Source organism: Saccostrea echinata, unplaced genomic scaffold (genome assembly GCF_033153115.1).
Source record: "Saccostrea echinata isolate AGI-Se365-2 ecotype Australia unplaced genomic scaffold, CSIRO_AGI_Sech_v1 ptg000006l, whole genome shotgun sequence".
Classification (NCBI taxonomy): Eukaryota; Metazoa; Mollusca; class Bivalvia; order Ostreida; family Ostreidae; genus Saccostrea; species Saccostrea echinata.
In genome coordinates this window covers 4,026,620-4,045,731 of record NW_026889755.1, presented here as the reverse complement: position 1 = coordinate 4,045,731, position 19,112 = coordinate 4,026,620, and the positions used below count along the sequence as shown (strand labels likewise).

General features: G+C 33.3%; 2 long non-coding RNA genes across 2 annotated transcripts; both read right to left on the bottom strand.

Moving 5' to 3' along the window:
* Positions 1-6,371: 6,371 nt before the first annotated feature.
* LOC133180452 (uncharacterized) lies at positions 6,372-9,575 on the bottom strand. The gene is made up of 2 exons (XR_009720322.1): positions 9,480-9,575; positions 6,372-7,846 (listed from the first exon to the last, which is right to left on the bottom strand). It is a non-coding gene; the product is annotated as an uncharacterized LOC133180452 (long non-coding RNA).
* Positions 9,576-10,458: 883 nt separating this feature from the next.
* On the bottom strand, positions 10,459-11,420 carry LOC133180451 (uncharacterized). Its single transcript, XR_009720321.1, has 4 exons — positions 11,233-11,420; positions 10,931-11,050; positions 10,729-10,827; positions 10,459-10,630 (listed from the first exon to the last, which is right to left on the bottom strand). It is a non-coding gene; the product is annotated as an uncharacterized LOC133180451 (long non-coding RNA).
* Positions 11,421-19,112: the final 7,692 nt, after the last annotated feature.

The following is a 19,112-nucleotide window of genomic DNA, read 5'->3' as shown; positions in this document are numbered from 1 at the left end:
GGCGAATGCATCTTTTGTGAATTTAAAACTCCCACCACTCCTTTCTCAGCGGTTTACATTAGAGGGTCTCGTTCTAGAGACACGAATAAAAGGAAATATCCTTACGCCAGGGATTTGAATTTAAAATCGGGACGTAGATACCTTGATCCTTTAAACCGAGGTCCCGTTTCGAAATAGATGCTGGTAAAACAAAGATCCCTCAGTAATAATCTTATTACTGTAAAAGCAAAAAATTTCGTGGGGATAAAATTTAATTGATTTGCCACCTAAAAAGGTGTCAGGGGCATGAAATTTTATTTCTTACGAAAATTACCCTCTTTAATATATAGTTATATAAAAATTTCGCGTAGTATTTAATTTCGTTGATAATTGTTAACAACGAAATAAACGAAATTTAATCCCCAACGAACACTTTTGCTTTATGGTATTTCAGTTGCTATGTTTTTGTTCTTTATACAATTGCTATTATATCTGAATTATTTCTGTATAATATAACTCAACTGCAAACGTTGTATTACCATCAAGCATGCCTTTAAAATATTAATCCAGATGATGGAACTAAAGTTTGTAGCTTCCATCTTCCATACTACCTAGACATGCAACAATTAGGAGGGCGGGGCTTAGTTTATATCATTCCAAGTCATTGGGCAAATTTTACTGCGGGGCCTTTTCGCAATCCTGCAAAATCATGTGACAATTTGAAGGGCGGGGCGTAAATTTCATAATAAATAAATAATTGTCATGAACACAGTTTAATTTACATCCATACTTCTGAAAGCTGCACTGTAAAATGCGTTGGTTCATCATCTTCTGCATGGTAAGTACTACAAGTAAATTGATTTTCAAAGCATTTTCTGATATGAAATTAATGTTTAGGTCACCTGAGTCACTCAGGTAACCTATTGCTATCTGTTTTTGTCCGTCGTCGTGCGTCGTCCGTCGTGCGTTAACTTTTGAACATTTTTAACTTCTTCTCTAAAACCGCTCAACCAGTTTCAACCAAATTTGGTATATAGCATCTATGGGTGAAGGGGAACATAAATTGTGAATTTCATGATCCCTGCCCCCCTGGGGCCTGAGGGGTGGGGCTAAAACCACCAAAATTAATGCAATCTTTAAAAATCTTCTTCTTTACTCCTGGACATCAAGCAGTCAAACTGTTGGCATCATTGTATTATTGCATGGAGCCCTCTACCAAAATTGTGAAATTCATGGCCCCAGGGTCAGGGGTTCTGGCCCCAGGGTGGGGCTATATAGATCATATAGTGAAAGTGCATTATTTCTTTGAAAATCTTCTTCTCTGCTCTTGAGTATTAAATAAAGTTACTAAGTACATAGTTATGATGAGCAAGAGTGCCTCTTCCAAAATTGTGAAATTCATGGCCCCAGGGTCAGGGGTTCTGGTGTTAGGGCGGGGCTCTATAGATTATATAGTGAAAATGCATTATTTCTTTGAAAATCTTCTTCTCTGCTCCTGGGTATTAAATAAAGGAACTAAGTACATAGTTATGATGAGCAAGAGTGCCTCTTTCAAAATTGTGAAATTCATGGCCCCAGGGTCAGGGGTTCTGGTGTTAGGGCGGGGCTCTATAAATTATATAGTGAAAATGCATTAATTCTTTGAAAATCTTCTCTGCTTCTGGATAATTAAAGTAACTAAGTACATAGTTATGATGAGGAAGAGTACCTCTTCCAAAATTGTGAATTTCATGGCCCCAGGGTCAGGGGTTCTGGTGTTAGGGCGGGGCTCTATCGACTATATGGTGAAAATGCATTAATTCTTTGAAAATCTTCTTCTCTGCTCCTGGGCATTAAGGTGGTAAACTAAGTACATAGTTATGATGAGGAGGTGGGCCTCTTCAAGAATTGTGAAAGCCATGGCCCTTGGGACAGGGGTTCTGGTGTTAGGGCGGGGCTCTATTGATTATATAGTGAAAATGCTTTAATTCTTTGAAAATCTTCTTCTCTGCTCCTGGGTATTATTTAAACAAACTAAGTACATGGTTATAATGCATAAGGATGCCTTTTCAAAAATTGTGAATTTCTTGGCCCCAGGGTCAGGGGTTCTGGTGTTAGGGCGGGGCTCTATTGATTATATAGTGAAAATGCATTGATTCTTTGAGAATCTTCTTTTCTGCTACTGGAGATTATATAAACAAACTAAGTGCATGATTATGATAGACAATGATGCCTCTTCCAAAATTTTTAAATATATGGCCTCAGTTTTTGGGGTTCTTGAGGAGGGGGGGGGGCTCTATTGATTATATAGTGAAAAAGCATTAATTCTATCAATCATTAATTAATCCTGTCTGCTCCTTAGTGTTGAGCTGATAAATAAATTTCTTAGCTATGATGAAAATGGGAGCTTCGAACAGAATTTTTAAATCTTGTGGTCCTAGGGTCAGGGGTTCTGGCATAACGAAGGGGGGGGGAGGGGGGGGGGCTTTTGATAATATAGTGGAAAAGTGTTAATTCTTTGAAGTCCATAGTTATGATGATGAGGGTAACTCTTCCAAATTTGTAAATTTCTTGACCCTTGGTCTTGGGTTCTGGTGTTAGGGTAAGGCTTTGTTGAATCTGTAGTGAAAATGCATTGTACCTGTGAAATTCTTCTCTGCTTCTGAGCACATTGGAAGCAAACTGAGTAAAAGTTTAAATGATATGAGTAAGCATATTTCTACCAGATTTTTAAACATCTGGACCATTGGTCTAAGCATTCTGGTCCTGGGCAGGGCTCTATTAATTTGTATTCTACTGAGAGAAGTTATTCCCCTTTTCCATTCACCTTTGATAATTAATCACTGTAAATAATGTATTTTAAAGGTTAATAGAATAAGATAATTATGCAAGAATGTTTATCGTATAATTAAAAAAAGTACTTTCTTAGTTTTAATAAACAGATAGACCTGTAAGTAATAGATAAATAAAAATGAGACAAAAACAACTTATCTGATTAAAAGTTCTTCAAAGACCATAAGAGAGGTCAATGCTAGAGGTCTTAATATGGGTTTAAAAATAGTACAGAAGCACTAATAGTTTGTTAATAGTCTGCATAGTGTTACATGTAAGTGGGGGACAGATTAGAACTTAATTTATGAGTTGATACTGAATACTAGACTAATTATTTTGTTGATCCTGATCTTCCTACTTCTCTTGCTTTAGGGCATCAAAGCTTCAATTATCAGTGTATTTAACTTCTAAATTGTTGCATTATACTCAGGTGACCGTTAAGGCCCTTGGGCCTCTTGTTTAAGTTTATAATATTTAAGCATGAATATGTTTTCCATTGCCCCAAGAAACATGTTAATATGCTCTGTGTAAAATCCAACTATCTCATTTGTATTTATTTTAGCTCTTGTGTTCCCAGGATCATTGGAGCATGGCTGCAGTTATGATTCCAAGTTTCGGTGTTGTAAGAGGTAAGTTATAATTCATAGAACTGTAAGCCTTTATGAAATAAAAGTTTCACTTCCCTATCGGATGGTTATGGTGATGAATTTTGTTCAAATAATTTGATTGGTTTACAGTTTTAATTTAGCGCTCTTAATCTCTCTCTCTCTCTCTTTCTCTTCAAACGATCGATGTGTCAAACGATGAAAATGATCAAGTAAACTGGTAAAGCATGCAAGTATCTTGAAATTATAAAATCAAATTGTGTAAAAGAAATACTACCTCTTTGAAGATTGTATAATTATACAGGCATTTAGTCATAATTATGATATTTGTTAAATTCACGCTGCAAAATGATATGATAATTTGTAAAAAATTGCAGTAATGTTTTGAACAGTAACTGAGCTTTACTGACGTATGTGCTAAGGGAGATAAGACACGTTAGTCGAATTTTATTTTCACGATCGAGTAATTTCGTATTCGCTGTGCTGTTGCTATCTTGCATAAAGAATCCAAACACAATTTCAGTCTCATTTTACTGGCTTAAATGAACTTAATTCCCATATGTAACTCAATATGTTCATGTATCTGTCTCCAATGACCATCTTTAAGAAAAACCAAGGCAGCGGAAATGATGGTTTAAAAGCATACAACTAGGCTTGATACTGTAAATAAAATTTAAAAAAAAAACACTCATCAGCTCTGATCTAAATACAGATGGGAGCTTATTTTGGGAACGAAATCCAGGCAGCGAAGGTGAAGGGCTGCTACTAGGTTTGCGTAGGAAGTTGTTATACAGTGAAATTATATAAACCAAATTCTAGCCCCAAAGCCTAAAGAGGTATGAATTGAATGAAATCATATATTACAATTTTTCTAGTAAACATTTCTTTAAATACATGAAACCTTTCCCAACTTCTTCAAAGCTCAAGCTGTAGTTGTACTTTTTACGGCTGTGTTTGAGATAAGGACGTACAAGGTCAGGACAATCATCTGCTTAAAGACATTACTGAGCAAGTCTTAAGCATTGTATCTTTAAAATAAAATTTGTGGCAGCGAAAAGGATTATTTCAAAAGCAATCAGGCTTACTACTTCAAATATGAATATTTAAATAAAAATAAAAACACTTATCTGATCTGCTATGTTCCATATACAGGTTTAAAAGAGCCACATTCGAGAAAAACTCCGACCAAGAAAGTTGATGGACCGGTACAAGATGTGCGAAGTAAGTTGTTATACAGTGTATTTAATAGAAACTAAAGCTTAACCCCAGAACGGGAAGAAAATGAATGAAAATGTTCATTTAATCACGATGATTTGTCCCATAGACATTTCATTAAAACATAAGACCTTTACAAATTTCCTCAAAACTCACGCTCTAGTTGTACTTTCATCGGCATTGTCTGAGAAATGACAAAAAGGGGGAACAAATCGGAGTCACACACATACACACACACCTACGTGTACAACCGCAATTCTCACTACACGAGGTTTTACACCTGAAAGTCACTACACTATGTTCAAGCAATGCTAACAAGATAAACAGACCATAACTGTGATTCTATGGGTCTTTGTATATGCAAATGAGGTTCAGAAAGATGAAAATTCAAATAATGAAAAAATGATTTTTCACCTAAAAGTCACTACATTTGGTCACGTGATTTTGCTCAATCACACACCGGAAGTTGACAAGTCACTACATGGCTTTACCAGGACACACACAGGAAACTCAGTACATAAACACTCTTGTAAGATATTATACAAGAAAATCACTACATTCAGTAAATTTTGAATGCGTTTCCCGTAAAAACACCAATTTTTCCAAAAAATTATCGAAAATACATGACAATGTCTGCATGAAATCTGTATGCTATTGAAAAAAAAATTGTCAAAGGATATCCGATAAAGTTAAAAGATAAAAAATTGGCTTTCAACATCTGTATATAGATTAAAATAAAGCAAATGAAATGAGAAGAATAAATTAACAGTCATGACAAAGATTTAAAAGTATTAACGGCCAGGCACGTAACATCGTTTTTGAAAGTCGGGGGTTGGGGGGGGGGGCAGAAAATACAACTTAATACCCGAAAATCTTTGGCAAGCAAGAGAAATAGGTTAACTTCAAAAAGTCGAAAATCCTTTTGGTGGGTTGAACTTTTGTGAACCCTCCAAAAAATTTCTTTACAATAAAATGACCGCATTTAAATACATAACAAAACAGTGTGTGTATGGGGGGGGGGGGGGTTTAATGAACACTTTCACAGTAAATTAAAAATAAAACTTTTAAGTTTGAAAAAAGGAGGGGCCAAGCTACCCCTCCCCTCTGCTTTTACGTCGCTGACGGCAATGAATTGCCGAGTGTGCGTTGATTCAAGACTTGCTTCGTCAAGAATATTCGTTTTGGTTTTTTTTTTCTGTTGCATTGAGTAAGACAAGTAGAAATTGAAAATCGTTCCCCAATTTTAAATGCAATCATTATGTTTTTTATGATCTTAAAGAGTTTATTTTTTTCTTAACAAGAATTTTATAGGATTACAAATTCTTTAACTACTGTTCATGTAATAAAATCTCGTTCTTTTTTATGTGGATGACACCACAACCAGCATTCAAAGGAAAATTTACAATAGTAATATAGTATATTCAGAAAAGGGGGGGGGGGTAGCCTCCGCGTTCTACGGACCTGAAATAAGGGGAAAAATAATGATCCCTCTTATTTATTCTTGCAATTTAATGACTTCAAAAAACTGAAATTACTTTGGTGGGGTAAGTCCACTTCATTGTTTTTTATGCATAACATTCTATCATTTCATATTCATCATTTCATTTTCCAATTCAGCATTTAAAAATCCCATTGCTCAAATATGTTGGTCTCTAAAACCATGATTTTTTACGAAATGCAGTTCATACAGCACCCTTTAGTTTTCTTATCCCTTTGCTCAAATGTTTTACAACATTTTGAAAGATCAAACAAAAAAGACGGTTTGTTTGCATGAAACAATTTAATTGCATCAACTATACAAAAAAAGTACATAAAAAGAATGCTGACATGAAATAAGATACACATGTATAAGCCAAGTGTTAATAGATAATTCTTGCTGTTAATTTTTAAGGTATCCAAAATAAGTTTATTTTCACAGAACAACCAAGGACAATCAGTCAGTATTTGTGCAAAATATAGTGACATTTTCTTAGTGCATTAAACAACATACAAGTTTCGAAATAAAAAAAAAAAACTCTTTAAGCTTAAAGCTGACAACCAAGCAAGAAATATAAATATCATGCAGTTAATAACTTCCTGTGTTTAAAATGCAACAAAAGGCCCTAGGCTTTGACTATTACCTGAGTATTATGAATTTCTCAGGCTGTGGTCATTTCAAAACCGCCTGGATCTAGAAATCTAGACCCATGCAACAAAAATCGTAAATTTTCACAAGAATTCTATATTTATTATCATATTGATGCAGCTGAACTCCTAGAAGTTCAAAAGTAAAGAGGATAAGGTATACTGGCTAATACTGTATAAAACATTCTAATTTATGACTAACTCTGCCTTTTCATGGGCCTGAAACATGAAGAAGTTTTCAATTAGAGGGCTAAGCATTAATTAAGATTAATTTTAGAGGTCCATGTTTGCTCTGCTACGAATATGGATTATTCTAATGGACTTTTGAGTTTGATTACTATTCATAATCTTCATATTTAATTTTATGCCTGCTAGTTTGCCTGCTAGATGTTCCCCAGTAAAGGATTTTTTAAAACTTCAATTTACAGCCCATAGCAAGGGTTTCAAAAGTAGGGGGGACTTCAAAAAATATCTGACAAGCAAAAAAAAACATTATTTACTGAACCGACCTTATTGCAACAAAAAAGGGGGGGAGGGGCAACCAGGATATAAAGGATACTTTATTATAGCAAAATACTATACTCAGAAAAAGTGGGGGGGGGGGGGGGGGGGGTGGTTCTATGGGCCTGTTGCAGTGTCAATATAAATAGGTAAACCTTGCATGAACAATGGGTCATGAGCGATAAATTTCACAAATTTGGGTTAAAAAATAATTACTTGCTTAAATTATGCAAACAGCTGTCTGCTACATGTCCATGAAAAAAAATTTATAGGATATATTTTTTTCAATATTCAGCTCCATCCTGAACCTATATGCAAAAATGAATCTCACAATTTTTTGTACTTAAAGAGCTATGGGCTTATATGATATGCATACCATCAACTGCCTGCTGGCAAAACTTCTCACAAAAGAGACATGAATGTTTTTTATTATCATAGTTCCCAGACGATGTTTTTGGCCTCTAAAAACCTGGTCTTTCGCTTCTCTGACTGTGGTAAAACTTTGCCGACATCATCATGATCATCTTCACATTCACTGTCCTTTTTGCTGTCACTTGCAAGTGCAGCTTGTTTCTGCTGCATTTCAGATTTGAGAGGCTTACTGGGCATATCTGAAATTATTATATATGTACATGTATTGACAAAAGGGATTCATCTTTATTTTTATAGAAGAGGCCAATGGGCCACATGGCTCACCCAAGTCACAATGGCCCTGCACATCCCCCCCCCCCCCTATATATCCCTATGTAAAGCTTTGATTGCCTATTATGGCCTCATCTTACCCATTCAAACCTAATGAAGAGATATGAAAGTTGTTTTTCCATACTTCAATCTGTTAGGCATGATTAAAACACTCTATGTAAGCTCCTTATGGAGATATTTATAATTTATAATGCTGGCTAATGAACATCATGTTAATGTGATGCAAAGGAAAGTAATTTATTTAAAATGAATTTTGTCAATTTATCAGACTGTGATCATGTCTGGAGAAAAAAACAACTTATGGAATTAATCCTTAACTGTAATAAAGAAACAGTCATACTTAAAATTCAAGACAGAAATTCTGCCAGAATTTTAATTCACTTTAAACAATCTACATATTGTACAATGTAATACATAACACCTTATACAAGAGGCCCATGGTCCATGACACCTGAGCCCTTTTGCAAGAGAAAAGCAGAAATCAGTTCAGTATTGGAAAGTTTGAGTAATTATACAATTGGTGCCACCCTATGCCCTGTGGGTGATGATTTGAACAAACCTGAAACTACTTCTCCCATCCTACCCCTTGATGTTACGATTTGAATAAATTTGAATGTACACTACCTGAAAAATACTCCTGTATTAATATTACAAAATCATGGCTTTGCTGTTCTTGAGAAGAAGGCCTTTAAAGACATTTTCTATATAATTCCATGTAAAAGTCTTATGCCCCATTGTGTCCCCACCCTTCTGCCAGGGGTCATTAGTTGATAAAACTTCAAGCTACATTACCTGAGTATGCTTCTGTATTAATATGACTTGTCATGGCTTTGCTGTTCTGGAGAATAATTTTTCTGGCCCACTCAGACCTGTTTAACTTTTCTAACTGATGTCAGTATTCTAGAAGTTGTCAGTATTTTGAGCAGTTTGTCAGTAAAAATGCAACTCAGCTTATTAGACATTTTTATATGAAGAACCCCTTGTTATACAAATACTAAGCACTAACTACGCAAGTCACCGTATGCTGTCTACTGTTGCTTACATATTTTACATTTGCCGTAATTATATTGTTTTTAGATCATTTTTGATAAGACCACTTCAATCAACAAGCTTCTTTATCAAACTGATTGGCAAATTTCGGGAACGACTCTGATTTTTTCCGTCTTTAGGGAAAATCTGTATATTTTCAACGTGAATCTGTAGAGCACTTTTTTACTCGAAGATTCATGGAAAATACTAAAAAGCTGTACAAGTAAACAACTCTGCCCATTGTTTCTGGAGAAGATTGTTTTAAAGATGCCATCAAATTTGCACTTATTTTTGATTATATCCCCTTAAAATAGGGTGATGCCTTTCATGTGAACAAACTTGAATCCCCCACCGAAGAATACTTTGTGGCAAGTTTGGTTGAAATTGATGCAGTGGTTCTTGAGAAGGAGCTGAAAATTTGAAACAACAGTGACACTGGAGATGGACAATGGACAAACTTTGATCAGAAAAGCTTACTTGAGCTTAAGAAAGTTCTGTTTTCAGCTTTATTACCAAGATCATTAATGGTATCTTCATCACAGCTTTTTTCATCGCTTGAAGGATGGTATGATTCATCATCATTACCATCATCATACTCGTCTGCTTCATCACTTAAAGTGGCCCTGTATCATGTCCTATTTAAAATTCTAAAAAAGAAATTATCATTTTAAGACTGTTCATTTTTATGGGGTTAACTTTTAATTTGTAACATCCAAACAACATCATAAATATAGATTACCATTCTCATTGACAACATCATGACTGCTGCTTTCATTTACAAATGATTGGTGTGATTCCTCATCCTGCTCAATTCCAAAGACTCTGTGAAAACATTCAAATTAGATATTAAATTGGAAAATAACACTTTTCTTAAAAAATAAGATTAAAATTTATGAATACAATAGGGGTTATCTATTTTTTTCTTTTTGCCTTTACTATGCATGCAAAGAAGAGTCCCATGGGCTACAACATTTCCCATGTAAAAGAAGCTTTTCTTAATGTTTATAAAGAGTTTTTCTCCTTAATTTTCTCATGCAAAATTGTGAACTCATATTATGACCCTATCCTAACTCTAAAGGGTCTCTGAATCCACTATCCCCCCCCCCCCTCTTCCTTGCTTCCTTTTGGCCATGATTTGAACAAAAAGGAAGCTAAAAGAAGGTTTAAAAATACTTTTTGTGGTCCAGTTGTTCTTAAGAGGATTTGTAAAGATTTTAACTAGTACATAAATGTATGTATATATTTCAAGGTAAATCTTTGATGCCCTATTGTGGCCCCATCTACCTCAAAGGCCATTTTTTGAACAATTTAAAATCTTTATTACATCAGGAAGCTTTCACATAAATTTCAGCTCCTGACCAGTAAAGTGAGAGTATTATGGGCTTTGAGAAGAAAATACACATTATGGTTTAATTTGACCTCCAAATCTTTTTTCTAGTACCATAATAGTGTACGATACATTTATTAACTTGACAACATACCAGTCTTCTCCTGGATTTTGTATGCTGGTGAGCACAGACTGGGCTCACAGTTTCCAGCAAAGTTATCAGCTGTAACTCTAAACTCCCACTCTGAGTCCTGAGGAAGATCGGTGACAGTAAAGAGGGGTCAGTGCAGGGGTACTCATTTCTCTGTTCCCTTAAACCTCTCTTCTACAAGGTAGTCTACAAAGATAATCAATATTATCAACTGCTACAGTGTTTATGTGGTTTTGAACAGAGATCAACATTTCCCTTTTTTTATTCTACTTTTAAATTAGTACCTGTAATTTTACAGCCACCATTATGTTTAGGTGGTTCCCATTTCAGATAAGTTATAGAATTGTTGACAGCCTCTGGTACAACAGGTGGCAAAACCTTGGCTAAAATAAAAGTTTAAAAACGTGAAAGAAAAAATAATTGAAAATAAAGTACAATATGGTAATTGTTTTTTAAAATGTTATAATTTTTTTCAAATATACTTACTGTATTTGGGCTTGGGAGTTATGGGACCAATCACATCACTAGACTCACTGATTTAAAAACCTTCAAGATTCTTGGCCTGTATGTGGAAGTTGTATTCCTTGTCCTTTTTTAATCCCTTCACTGATGAAAAACTCTCAAATTCAAGTTTTGTAAACAAAACAAATTTCAAGAATCACTTTTGTAAAACATCTTTACACAGTTTTCAGCCATAATATACTAATTACATGCAACAAAAGGACATGTAAATCCACTTACTAGTTCATAAGAAAGATACATGTGTCAACAAGTAATCAGTTACTCACCCTCATAAACACACTCATCTACTGGGTAGTCATTAGCCTGCCTCCAGTGGTGGGGTCTTCGTATTCTATGACATATCCTATAATCTTCTTAAAACCATCATTTCTTGGTTTGGTCCAAGAGAGAGATTGACAAAATCTTCATCAATGTCGAAAACACTTGGATGTCCAGGAGGATCACAACAAGCTGAGGGAAACATTTAATATTTTCAAAATTTTTCAACCCAGTTCATCATGCAAGCACACAGACATTCTTTTAATTGTATACACCAATCAATGCTCTAATCTTAACATATCCCTTCATATTGAAACGAAGTCTTAAAGTTTGGAATTCATTTGATATCTAACAATTCATGTTCAACAGAATTATCACTTCACTTCAGCTTAGCTTCAGGGGAGAGATCAAAATTCATACACATCTACAAAAACTAATCAATCACCTGAAAATGAATTTCTTTGGCTACCACTTAAATACTTAGATGACTTGCAAAATAAAGTGGACAGACAGGACAGTATATATAGCTTGAACGAATAGGGATATACTAAAATACTTAACTAAATGTGCATTCTCAACCAAAGAGCCATAGCTGCCTTACCGACGACACGGCCGACTCGAGAATTTAAAAGGAAATCACCTGTTTCTATTTATAGATATACTGTACCTTTTCAATTCATGAGCAAACTATCTAATATGATTTGAGGACGAGTGTTGCAAGTATGTCATATGACAATCATTTTACTTGTTCAATACTCTGATTCTGAGACAAAAGATTTACGCAGAAAATCAATAAAAATAAAACAAGTTGCTATGAATTTGCAAACTTTAATAAAATAGTTAAGGACTGTCTTTTCCCGAGATACTTTCAAAGTGTAATGTGTATATTATATCTTTCTGATATTGTGTATGTTATAAAACATAATAAAGAAAAACGTAGAAAAGATACACAAAGAAAAAAAAATTAAAAAAAAAAAACATAAATGGAAAAATGTGGGGCTCGAACTCGCAATCACCATATTTACATTCCAGCAATCATACCGCTGCGCCATCGAAGTCAATGATGTCAAGTTGATAAATTTAAGACAGATTACTAAATCTTACGATTATATGAGAAGAAAAATTTAATACATATTTTCATCATTTTCAATATGAAGACCACTTTTAACCAAAATTATCTAAAGGGAATGAAGTGCAGACATATCCAAATAAAATTATTCAAAAGTTGTTTTTCTGGTTAAGGGTGGTCTTTGGCAACAGTTTGTCATCGTTAGGTGGATACCTCAATATTTACTATATATTCTATACAAACTGGATAATTTTCAAATTTATCATATGAGGGAACTATTAACATTTAAATATCATTATTGTGTGATTTGGTTTTACGCATGTATAAACTAAGACTGTATGACAAAATTTTGGTTTAAAAATGTATTTAAGAAATCACTAGTAGAGTAGGCGAAAATGCCTATCAAATGCGCTATGGCTCTTTGTGCACAGTGCACTATTTAAAGAATGTCCATACAAAGTAGTCAAAATACCAATCCCAAAGATCTTGAACTTAGCATTTTACAATTTTTTCCTCATAAAAATAGACAAATTCAAAATTTGATGAAAAATATTAATGCTCTCAAACTAGGAATAATTAACATTTTTGGTGGAATGGCTCTGTTCAATGGTACCAGTTATGGAAGAAAAAAAATGCTGCTGTTTGTTATTTATCACAAAATACATTGTATTTAAAAAAAATTCCATTTCTTTTTTATTTTAAACATTTTTTCCTTTATATTCCCACAAAAAACTTTAATCCACTATTGTTTAACACTTAAGAAGCTGATTCCAAACATTGATCGAAAATGAAAATAAACCAATGCAAGGAAACTCACAATATCTGTGTGATAAATGTATACAGACAGGGAAACTCACTACATGTGGGTAAATAATGCACTCTGGCAAGGAAACTCACTACATGTGTGTTAATAATGTACTCTGGCATGGAAACTCACTACATGTGTGTTAATAATGTACTCTGGCAAGGAAACTAACTACATGTGTGCAAATAATGTACTTTGGCAAGGAAACTCACTACATCTGTGTAAATAATGTACTCTGGCAAGGAAACTCACTACATCTGTGTAAATAATGTACTCTGGCAAGGAAACTCACTACATATGTGTGATAATTTTAAACAGACAAGGAAACTCACTACGTGTGTGTAAATAATATACTCTGGCAAGGAAACTCACTACATATGTGTAAATAATGTACTCTGGCAAGGAAACTCACTACATGAGTGTAAATAATTTACCCTGGCAAGGAAACTCACTACATGTGTGCAAATAATGTACTTTGGCAAGGAAACTCACTACATCTGTGTAAATAATGTACTCTGGCAAGGAAACTCACTACATCTGTGTAAATAATGTACTCTGGCAAGGAAACTCACTACATATGTGTGATAATTTTAAACAGACAAGGAAACTCACTACATCTGTGTAAATAATATACTCTGGCAAGGAAACTCACTACATGTGTGTAAATAATGTACTCTGGCAAGGAAACTCACTACATGTGTGTGTAAATAATATACTCTGGGAAGGAAAATCACTACGTGTGGTGTGCAATTATTGTCCTCTGACACGGAAATTCACTACATCTGCGTGATAAATTTTAAAGTTAAAGATAGAAACTCAAAACGTCTACACAAATACTGAGGTATGTGACTAATGCAGAGATTATTAGATACTGTACATAGCATGAAAAAAATTGCTGGCTTCACATCAATGTTGCTATGGAATGAAGGAAAAAAATATACTACATGTTTTGTCTTTGATGAAAAAAGAAAAAAAAAATAAAAAAGATAGAAATAATGTTATATTGTAATATATTTCAATACAAAATTTAATATTGCAATGTATCCAAGGTATTGTAATAGGATTTTTAATTTGCAATACCTAGCACTTAACTATGAACACAATGAGTGATTTGGCAATGTTAAAACAAACTACATTTCCTTTGCAGTAAATTCATCATCAACTTGTTCCTACTATGGATAAATTATATATGGCTCAACTAGTATTATAAACAATGAAAGTATATCCCTGAATAGAAAATAGCAAAATTTATATTTTTTTCCCTAAAAATGTATGTCTGTAACATGAATATATTTCATTCAGAATGAAAGTAATAATAAAGAAATAATCCTTGAAATATTATGTTTTTTACGTTATGTCAAAAATCTTGACGCGAGCCCATTGCAGAGGTGTGAGAGAGGAACGAACGACTACTCTACATAGGAGATTGGTAAACAGCAACCCCCCCCCCCCCAAACAAACAAACAAACAAAACAAAAAACACGATATAATATCTAATCATAATATTTAACCTCCTGGGGTAGTGAACTCTATAAAACATGTTTAGTAGACTTATCTATAATGCATATCATAGAAGAAATATGGAATCAAAATAATCATCCCAAATTAAACATACATGTATTAACCATTAGAGAGAATCTAGGTATGTCACTCCAGTTTGTTTACTTTGTACCCCATTGGTTTTTCTGAGTAGAAATCATGTTTTTATTTCAAAATGAAATGCCATTTCACATTCTTTTGACATATAATTCAGTCTGTCTTTAATTTGATGAAGCTTTTAAATTGGATTTGCATCTCATAAGAATCCTACAATTTATTCTCAAATACAAATCAATCAGTGTTTTGGAAAATCCTTAAGTAAAAGCAAGAGGCCACTCAATCTCATTCATAACAGTATGTCACTTCTTTTCATATCCATGCTCAATACATTTCACTCTGATTCTTATTCTTCATAATTTCAATACTTTGCCGATGCTTCATTGTGTTAGCAATGTATACCAGTTTTTCTTACTTTTATACTAATTCCAGTTCTTAACTACTGTAACATTATTTTTAAATTTGCAAATTAAATCTCTGTTACAAATATCAATTTAAATATTTTTGTTGTAGGCAACCAAGAATTCAAGTAATGTGAGAAAAACAAAATGCCAGTAATATGTCTTCAATTATGTCATAAAAATGACTCTGACCATCCGAACCGAGCAGCATCCAATCTTATAATTATGTGTTGATACTCATAAGTGTTGTCATATCGGACAATTTTTAGTAACCGGTTACTCGCTTACTTTGCCGATCAAGTAAACGGTTACACGGATGGATTTTTTTTTTTAGACCTTTAAACATCCTTGCTCATGGTTTGTATTCAATAATAACTGTAATATATGTAACGTCATTACAATTTCCATGTTTAACATTTACATACTGGCCAATATCAAACGCAAATGCACTGTAGATGCATTTCATTTATTTATTTTTAATTACACAAAGACAAATTAAAGCTTCTAAATGAATTTGTTCTTGAATATCCTGTAATAGTTGGCAATTTTTGCGGATGTCCTAAATATAAACTTACTTTAGTTTCGTTTCTGTGTATGTTAATTTCATTTTACATATTTTACACCTTTCGGATTTAAATTCTTTTAAAACATTTCGGAATCTATGCTTTTGATGGCTGTGGAGGCATCTTGTTTAAAATTAAGCCTGTACTGCGGACTAGCACAGTATAAGTGAGGTAATTATAATTAACCCAGGTTTTCTACATTGTATACTGCTTGGCAATCAAAGCCATCGATTAGATAAACTGTGAAAACTAAGTGTTATCAAAACAAATCGGTCATGTTTGTGAAACGCTAGATCAAGTCTAACGTTAAATAACGGTAAATAAAATGGTAGAAGTGTACATTCATTTGTGAACAAAATAACATTTCTTTTCTACTTTTGTCTATATATCCGAGTAACTGAGTAGCAGTTTTACTATCTGATACTTGCATTGTTTGCCGATTAACCAGTTAACCAGGTACTCGTTGACAACACTAGTAGAAATGGTTAAAATGGCATCACACAAAATAAAGATAAATTAATTATTCAAACAACAGGGAGTAATACAGTAAAACATGCTTACAATAGCAAAGAGCCGGGGACCAAAATATTTAATTCTTTATAAACATAAACTTTCCATTTACAACACTTTTAAATCTATGGGGAAGGAAATCACTTCAATGTAAGCATATAAATTCATTTTAAGCATGTTTGCTATAACAATGTTCTGGCTGATTGATTTGAAAATTTTATAAATGGTTCTTCAATGATGTGCACAATTTAGGAGACACTGCAACAAATGGAAGCTAGACCACTGCTCCTTGATGAAAATATATCCTTGTTCGTAACCTTATTATAAATCTAGCTTAATAGTCAGACTGGGTGAAGCATATCTTTATGAAGTATTGATACTGATGGTGGCATTACATAAAATCAAAGGCCTGAAGGCCTGAGAGACGCATCGCACTGAAGGTAGAAAACTCAAATTTTTTTACTCAAAAAAATTCGACATACATCTTGAGGGAATGAAAAAAAATCAGGAATAAAAATAAAAATAAAAAATATCATTTCTTTGAGGTTAAAAAAAGATTTTGAGTTGTGGCATTTTTTAAGTCGGTCGGAAGAGGGCAAACAAACATTTTTTTAAAGATAGTCTGATATATCAATTATAATTCATTGATATTTAAATTAATCTATAATTGATTTTAATTATACTTTTATTTTTTTTTATTCTTTCATTATAAACATAGTAGAAAGATGAAATAATGAACGAGAATTTATAAATGAATGATTATTGAATAATTCTATATAATTTCATATCTGAATTTTTTCCGTTTCTTTCATTATGAGCATTTTTTTAAATATAAATACTTTGTCTTAGACTAGTTTTATCAATCAAAATGACATAATACGTAAACCATAGTGGGATACATGAAATGTTCATATAATTCGGACTGAAAAAAAAAAACAATCGGGAGTGGTATACGGTATACTATGAAACACGTTTCCTCCGATATTTTCGATAAAATTAACTCAAAAAGTCTATGTTTATACGGTATTAGTAAACCTATAAATTGAAATCCACTGTCATTGCAATTTTTTATCAGATATTTTATCATACTCAACTGACATTTTACCAAAAACCGATCATTTCACCGTTTCGTGTCACCCTTCCTCGTGGAATTTTTTTCCCAAAACAGTCTAGACGAACTCCAAAAACAGCTTTGCTTTTCCGGAAGTAAGAAATTGAGACTGAAAAAGACTCCGAAAATAGAGTCTGCGCATGCGCACACGCACAAAAAATAGCGATTTTTCGGCAAAAATGATGGGTCTACAAAAACTGTCTGTGCAAAGTTTTGGAAAGTATGGCAATTATGCCAGTACTCAGAAATGCTAAATAAAAGACTTCGGAAGAGATCGTATTTGTCAGATTTTTGATTTTATTTGCAAAAAAGGAGATATTTACTTTCAAAGTTGACGTTTGAAGTCAGGTCAATTACAGATAAAATGATTCGTTTGAGAAGTAAAATGCATAATAAAAGGGATATATATGCAAAATGGGACAATACATATTGTAACTGTTAAAAACTTGACTGAATTTTACACATATATTAGCATTCCGGTATTTTTATTTGTGTACGACATCTGAATTAAACGCGTAAGTTCTTACCATGGTTATTTACCGATTTTTTTTTTATCACATACGAACAGATATTATTATGAAAACATTTTTAAAACTATTAGCTATCAAAATGAAATCTTTAAAAACCACTCTTCTAGAAATTAAGGTCACAACATGTCTTCTAAATATAAACCTGTGAATATCTCTGCTCCGTAGTGAAAACTGCGCATTTTCTAATTAAAATACATACAAGCTGGGTGTCTTCAAAAACAAGTAAAAGCACCTAGATATCGTAGGAATAACATAAAATTTAAATCAAGGAGACAATAAATCAAATAAGAAAATAATTCTTACCGGCAGTACTGAATTCGATGTCGCATAATCCAATTTACTACTATGCAAGAGTTTGAAGCAATAAATAAGTCAATATCCACAAAATAATTTCATATATATAATTATCCATTCAACAAAATTAAAGTAAAGTCATAATGCACTAAATACAGCCATTATGCAGCCGTATATTTGAAGAAAGCGAACGACAATCCATCGTTTGTTTACATCAGACGCCATTTTGCCGCAATGCATGATGGAGCCAAAGACTTCGTTTTCGGAGTTCACGCCGTTTTTAGAGTTCGTCTTGACTGCGAAAGGTGGCCCTTGTTGCAAAAATTTATTCAGTTGAACATCTTTCTATTCGTTTCATCAAGTGAAAAAATAATGATATCCCTTCTATTTCTATAAAAACAACCATCTTGTTCCTACTGTTAGTGATGTTTTATAAAATAAAATTATTGTATATTTTTCTCAGATATTTGTACAAGCAATGTCGTATTACAAGGCCTAATAATTTATGGCAAGAGCTGTTGCGATGTAAATAGATCTTACTCCGCGTAGCACATGTTTGTTTGTTGTTGCTTTCTCTCTTTCTCTATTTTTGTTTTGTTTTGTAATTGTTTCTTTTTTGTTATCTTTGTTGCTTTCAAAGTATAAACAACATATATATGTGAGATTTTATGTTATTTGGTATTTAAAATAGACAATGAATATCACCAACTTGTCAATATACATTTGCTCTATTTTCAATGGCGTATTTAGAATCAATATTGTGGAGTCCTTTGTCGCCGCAGTAATTGAAAAGAAAGAAATGGGGGTCGACTGCAATGAGGCCACATCGCTGTTAGGGATGCGCCTCAAAAAATAGTTTGTGTCCAAAAACATGTGAATAAACATGATAAATATTAAATCCCTCTTTATGACATTATGATATCATGAAATTAGCTTAACAGCAGACTGGGTAGTGCAACTTGTATAATTATATTTATATATGTTACCTGAATTAATCTCATCAACATCA